Here is an 8,482-nt window from a genome sequence, read left to right on the forward strand (position 1 = left end):
ATTAGTTTTGTTATCTTATTAGTGAAATAATTTTTAGTGTATTTTTTTTTTTTTAAAAGACAGGAATGATGTTAATCTATAATAATAAATTAATTTTATTATATAAGATATTTTAATAATTAATTTAATGAATTAAATGATATTATTAATAAGAATAAATTAAAATTATGTTTGATATTTTAAAAATGCCAACCCAATCCTCACGTCAGGAATTGAAAACAAAATAAGGACGTTGAGGTAAGTTTACAATGCAGCTATTTATTAATTTGAGTTATTTAAATAATTAAAAAAAATTAAATATCATTTCACATACAATTCACACTTCCTTAAAAGTATTATCAATCATCATTTTCCTTCCAATAGTATTCAAATAAACACATTGAATAAATCCCAAATGTATTTATTGACTTTAAAATTAAAACATATGATAATGAATAAAAATTGATTATAAAAGAATTAATTTGTTAAAAATATTTATAAATTAAATAAGAAATAATTTATTAAAAAATTATTTAATATTTAAAAAGAAATTAAAAAAAACTTTATATATATATATATATATTGTAAAATTAAATAAAAATATTTATAAAATAATTAATTTGTTAAAATAAATTATAAATTATAAACTATTTAACATTTTTAATATTTTTTTATATTTGTTTTTAAAATTGAAATATAAGATATTGGATAGAAGAATTTTAAAAATAACTCATTTTTTAAAAAATAGGTAGGGCATATAAATATAAAAAAATTATATTTGAAATTAAAAAAGATTAAACAAAATGTTCCTAAGTGGATTAGACCGAACCCAATAAACAATTTTAAAAAAACTTATTCTAAGGAATTTATTTTTATATAAAAACAATTTTAAATTAATATATAAGATATTAAATAAAAAAATTATAAAAGAATTAATTAATTAATTAAATCAAACATTTAAAAAATGAAACAATTTTTTTTAAAATATAAGATATTAAATAGGAATTTATAAAAATAATTGCAGGTTTTTAAATCAAGAAATTTTAAACTATTTTACTTTTATAAAAATGAAAACAAAATTTATTATATGTAATTCAAATTCAAATATATTTGTTTTTAAAACTAAAAAATAATTGTCGATCAAATAAGAAAAAAATTATAAAAAATGAAATAAAAATAGATTTTAAAATTGAAATATATGATATTAACTAAAATTATTTTATAAAATAAGTGATTTATAAAAAAACAATTATAAATAAAATAAAAAATGAAAATATATTTTCTTATATAAAAAATATAAATTGTATGTTATGAATTAAAAGAAATTATATAGTATTATTTAAAATAATTAATAAATCAACATTTTTTAAATCGTATAGTCCACTTCCTTGAATAAGAAATATTATAATGAAAATATAATATTTTGATTAAATAAGCATAAATTATTTATTTGTTATTTTATTTATTAATTTTAAATATATATTTCATGTTACTAATTTATTTATTTTTAAATGAATAATAAAAGAAATAGAGAATAAATTAAATTAATAAAATATATAAATATATATTATAACAAATATATATTATATATTTATAATTATATATATAAAGAAATAATAAACATATAAATATTATGATTTTTTATTAGATAAAATGGATGTTTAATTAATAAATTTTGATTTGATAATATTTAAATATCTATGTATTAATTTTTTTTTATATTAAGAAAATTATTGACAAAATAATATAAATTAATAGTGAAAACACAATTAATCATATTTATTATATTTGGTTAATAATTCTCATAAAATATTTAGAAAAAATGAAAACAAAATCAATTGTACATAAAAAAAATAATTCAAATTTAAATATATTTTTTTATGAAAAAAATAAGAAACAATTTATAAAAAAAATGAAATAAAAAGAGATTTTAAAATTGAAATATATGATATTAAATAAAATTATTTTATAAAAGAAATAAAAAAACAATTGGAAATAAAATAAAAAAATATTTTTAAATTAAAAAATATATATATATATTTTTTACAAAATGTAAACATATGATATTAAATAAAAGGAATTATATAGGAATGGCTTAAAATAATTAATAAATATCATCCAATTTCTTCACCATTTTTATTTTTATTGTAGAAATAGTTAGATCACTACTGTATAGAATGAGTATAAATTTTCCAAATACTAAATTCATGATTAAATAAGAAAAAATATAGAATGAGTAGAGATTTTCCAAATACTAAATTCATGATTAAATAAGAAAAAAGGAAAACTTATTTTTTAATCATTAATTTTTTTAATAATAATTGTATATTTTTTTATTATATTTTATAGTATAATAAATTTATGTAAAAATTAATAATAAATAAAAATTTATTAATAATTTAAATTTTTGTATAAATAATGAGAATTTTAAAAATTTTATAAGAAATAATATAATGAAAATATAATATTTTGATTAACTAAATATCAATTATTTTATTTGTTATTTTATTTATTAATTTTAATATATATTTCATCTGTACTAATTTATTTATTTTTAAAATAAATAATAATAAAAATAGGTAATAAAATAAATTAATAAAATAGATGAATATATTTAAAAATTATATATTATATATATAAATAAATAATAAAAATATTATAAATATTATGAAAAATTTTATTTGATAAGATAGGATGTTTAATTAATACATTTTTATTTATTTGATAAAATTTAAATATCTGTTTCATTGTTATTATTTTATTTATATTTTTTAATTATATTATGAAAACTATTATATTTGGTTAAAGAATTTCATAATATAATTAAAAAAGGAAAATAAAATCTGTTTTATATAAAAATTCAAATATATAATTATTTTTATGAAAAATAAAAAAGAATTGTAGATAAAATAAGAAATAATTTATAAAATTTTAAAATTAAAATATATGATATTAAATAAAAATATTTTATAAAATAAGTAAAATAAAAATATTTTATAAAAATATTTTATAATTATTTAAAAATTATATATATATATATATTATTTTAAAAGATGAAAACATATTTTTTAAATAAAAAAATAAAAACATATGATATTAAATAAAAGGGTTTATATAAAAAAAAATTAAAAAAATTAATAAATCAATTCTTTTTTTTTTTTCAAATTGACTCGTCTACTCTACTTCTGCCATACAAAACTAAGGATAAATTATTTTATTTATTAATTTTAAATATATATTTCATCTTTACTATACCAAATATAATAGATAGTTAACCACTTTTTTTATTCTAATAATTTGATTTTTTAATATTCCAATAAACCAAATCTTTAATTAAAATTCGTGATGTTTTTGTTTCATAACAATGTTAATATGTTATAGATGTATTAAAAATATGTATGAATAAAATGATTTTTTAAGATCTTCCAAATTAACCAATGTAAGAATTAAATATTTGTAGAATTTTTTTAATAGGTTTTCAAACATAAGAAAATGAAAAAAAGTAAAATATATTATTTTTTTATTGAAGAAAAAAAAAGCAATACTACATTATACTAAAGTTCCTTATCAAATTCAAATTATGTTTAAGCTATATGTGTGAAAATTTATAATAAGATTATAATTTACAATTATTCTATTTATTCTACATCATCAAATTGAAATTAATTTATCAAAACTCAAACACAAGCTAGTATCAATTGACATTAATTTATAAAACTCAAACACAAGCTACTTTTAAATTCACAATAGTTTTTGCCATTAAAAATAGATTTTAATATCGAATCAAACAAGATTTTATTATTATAATATAGAACTATGTATGACCCTAATCTATAATGTTGCGTTATTATGAGTCTTATTTTTGTTGATTCAAATTAAGTTAAACAACACTATCAACTTTTGGTTTCTATTTATTTTTAAAAAAATATTTTTCTTCTTTGACTCAACTCTATCAACAAACGAATATATACATATTTAAAAAAATAATAACTTAACAACCTAATCAAAATTTAATATATAAATATATATATATATATATATATATATTTATAACAATTTATAAATATATACATGTATAAATGAATCTTCTTATTTAAGAATCATACACATTTTTATTATATATGAATATTTAATTAATTTAAGAAGGTACATATTAATAATCACTTATTTTAAAATTAAAATCATAAGTTTTAATTATAATTAATTTTATTGACTTTTAATAAATTATAAATATCATTAATTTCTTGAAAATTAAAAACTAACTTTTTAGTTTTTTTTTATATTTTTATTTATTATTAATAATAACTTTAATAACTGATCAAATATTTAGTTAAAATTAGAAAAAATTAGTGTTCTAATTTATTTTTTATATAACATTTGTACCGTGAATATACATATTTTTTCTTGAAAAAATTTATATAAACATATATTAGCATATAAAATTAAGTTTTGATAACAATATTGTTAATAATTAACATTTTTATGTGTAGATACTATAATTTGACTTATCTAATTTATATAAAATTTTCAAATAATTCTGAGTTGTTAAAATAATTTTCCAAAATTATAAAACTCAAAAAAAGATTTATTATAAATAAAATAATTATTTAAGAAAAATGTTAGTATTCATTTATCCTAATTACACAAAAATAAATTAATTAATTAACAGTAAAAAATAAATTAAATAATAGTTTAAGGAAAATGTTTTTTTCATTTATTTCAAAATTAAATTAAAGGTATACATAAATCAAATAATTATTTTGAGAAAATATTATAATAGTTTAACTATAAAATAATTAAAAGTGAAGCCTAATTACATAAAAATAAATAATAAAATAGAAAAAAATATTTTGCGTCTATTAATTATTTTTATGTATTTCTTGAAAAATGTCAAACGGCCTAAATCTGTTTGCCCCAAACCAAACCAAACAAATGTAGCCTATACGCACAGCTTGGTAATAAGAGGGAAAACATAGGCAAGTCTAAGACATCTTCGATCAAAAAATTCATTTTCAAATTTATTTTAGTGTAAATGTCATATCAAACAGTAATACTTCGTTCTTCTACAACCACCGAAAAACACATTCTCAAACTCAAATGAATATTTTTATAATATTTTTTCTTGCATCAACTTTTATAATTTTTTAATATCACCCATATATTTTTTAATATTATAAATTATACCATAATATTTTAATATCACCCAATTATTTTAAATTTGATTATAAATTAATTATAAAAATTCAATAATACATACAAAAAAATAAATATTATAAAAAAATATTGTAAAAAATAATATTGTTTGATAAAACAAACATTATTAAAAAAATATCATTAAATATTCTTAATTATTATAATTTTTTAACATTATTATAATTTTTTTTAAACATTATTATAATTTTTTGAATATTATTATCAATTTTGAATATTATTATAAATTTATGTTATATAAATTAATTATATAAATAAATTAAAATAATAAATTATCTAAATAAATTAAATAAATAAGTTTAATGTATAAAATATACATAAACTAAGTTTAGATGTTAAGTTTAAAGGTTGAATTAAAAAAAAAAAATTGCGATTGTGAACAGTATTTGCGTTTGCAAGATAGAGAAAATACTGAAAACTCATTTTGAATTTGGGAACGAGGGTATGTTTGAAAGAAAAAATGGCTGAAAACACATTTTAGGTTTGAGTATGGAATATGGTTGGAAATGTTTAAGGCTGTCAATGTATCCAACAATCACATTCATATGACGACTCACTATACTATGATAACTTTAATTTAATAGTCATTTTTTAACTAACTGATTTGTAAAAAAATATAAAATTTGAAACATTTTATAATTTCAAAATTAAAACAAAGTCTTTTCACATAATTATTTTTAAAACTGATATATGATATTAAATAAAAATATATATAAACTACCATATTAAAAACATTTAAAAATCAAACAAAAAAACAGTTTATAATATTTTCTAAAACTATTTAACTATTTACCGAATGAAAACAAAACCATTCAAAATAATTAAATTAAGGGCATACATAAATCAAATAATTATTTTGAGAAAATATTATAATAGTTTAACTATAAAATAATTAAAAGTGAAGCCTAATTACACAAAAATAAATAATAAAATAAACAAAAATATTTTGTGTCTATTAATTATTTGTATGTATTTCTTGAAAAATGTCAGACGGCCTAAATCTTTTGACCCAAACCAAACAAATGTAGAGCCTATACTCAATCAAAAAATTCATTTTTAAATTTATTTTAATGTAAATGTCAAATCAAACAGTAATTCTTCTACAATCAAAAACACATTCTCAAACTCAAATAAATATTCTTATAATATTTTTTCTTACATCAACTTTTATAATTTTTTAATATCATTCATATATTTTTCAATATTATAAATTATACCATAATATTTTAATATCACCTAATTATTTTAAATTTGATTATAAATTAATTATAAAAATTTAATAATACATAAAAAAAAAATATTGTAAAAAAAAATATTATTTAATAAAACAAACATTATTAAAAAAATATCATTAAATATTCTTAATTATTATAATTTTTTAACATTATTATAATTTTTTTTAAACATTATTATAATTTTTTGAACATTATTATCAATTTTGAATATTATTATAAATTTATGTTATATAAATAAATTATATAAATAAATTAAAATAATAAATTATATAAATAAAATAAATAAATAAATTTAATGTATAAAATATACATAAACTAAGTTTACGGGTTAAGTTTAGGGGTTGAATTAAAAAAAAAAAGTTTTGCGATTGTGAACAAAATTTGCGTTTGCAAGATACAGAAAATGCTGAAAACTCATTTTGAATTTGAGAACGAGTGTATGTTTGAAAGAAAAAATGGCTGAAAACACATTTTAGGTTTGAGTATGGAATATGATTGGAAATGTTTAAGGGTGTCAATGTATCCAACAAGCACATTCATATGACGACTCACTATGATAACTTTAATTTAATAGTCATTTTTTAACTAACTGATTTGTAAGAAAATATAAAATTTGAAACATTTTATAATTTCAAAATTAAAACAAAGTCTTTTTACATAATTATTTTTAAAACTGATATATGATATTAAATAAAAATATATATAAACTACCATATTAAAAACATTTAAAACTCAAACAAAAAAACAGTTTATTATATTTTCTAAAACTATTTACAGAATGAAAACAAAATCTTTTTTATTTAAAGACTTTTTAAAATTGAAATATAAGAAAATCAATAATTTGTTTTATAAAAGAAATATTTGAAAAAAAAAATTGTAAATCAAATAAGAAAAAAATTGTAATCACAAATTATTTTAAACTATTCAATTTTGTTGAATGAAAATTGTAATCATATAATTTTAAAATTGAAATATTTGATATTTAAAAAATATATTGATAAAATAACTTATTTATTAAAAATATTATTTTAAAATATTAACCTTTCTAAAAATTAAAACAAAACTTTTTTTATATAAAAGTAATATAAAATTGAAATATATGATATTACAAAAACTCTAATTTTTTAAAACAACATTATAAATCACATAACAAATAATTTATACAAAAATTATTTAAAATAATTTATAAAATATTTAAATTATTTAACATTTTAAAAAAGAAATACAAATTCATTTTATATAAAAAACAAATTAAAATAAAAATATTTATGACAAATTATCTAGGTACCTCCAATTATTTAGATAGTTTATTTTTAACTTTTAAATTATTTTTTAAAATAAATTAATCTTACTTTTAAAACTGGTCTAATTAATTTTTTGGGTTATGGTCTAACCTTTCTTTTAATTTTTTTGAATTAAATATATTGTCTCTAACTAAATAAAGAGATTTAAATATATTTTTTATATATTTTAATTTTAAATATTAATTTTTATATTTATATATATATATACATATATTATATAAAATATTATATATATATATATATAAATAAAAGAGATTTAAATATCTTTTATATATATATATATATATACATATATTATATAAAATATTATATATATATATATATATATATATTATATAATAAATATATATTCTATATACATTATCTTTAATCATAAATTATTATATTTATATATATAATTAATAAATTATATATATAAATATATATAAAAAAAGTTATTTAAATTTCTTATATATATATATATATTATTTTTAATCATTAATTTTCATATTTATATATATAATTATTAAATTATATATATATATATATATATATATATATATATATATATATATATATATATATATATTAATGACTCAAGATAATATATATATATATATAGTATTTAGTTACAACAATTATGCAGTTTTCATCAAATAATTTGTCCAAATGTATAATATTGAATAAAATATTTATATTAAAAAACTAATTTGTAAAAAAACATTATAAATAAAATAAGAAACAATCTATACAAAAACTATTTTAAGTCAACTT

This window comes from Impatiens glandulifera, chromosome 1, assembly GCF_907164915.1.
Source record: "Impatiens glandulifera chromosome 1, dImpGla2.1, whole genome shotgun sequence".
In the NCBI taxonomy this organism is placed as follows: Eukaryota; Viridiplantae; Streptophyta; class Magnoliopsida; order Ericales; family Balsaminaceae; genus Impatiens; species Impatiens glandulifera.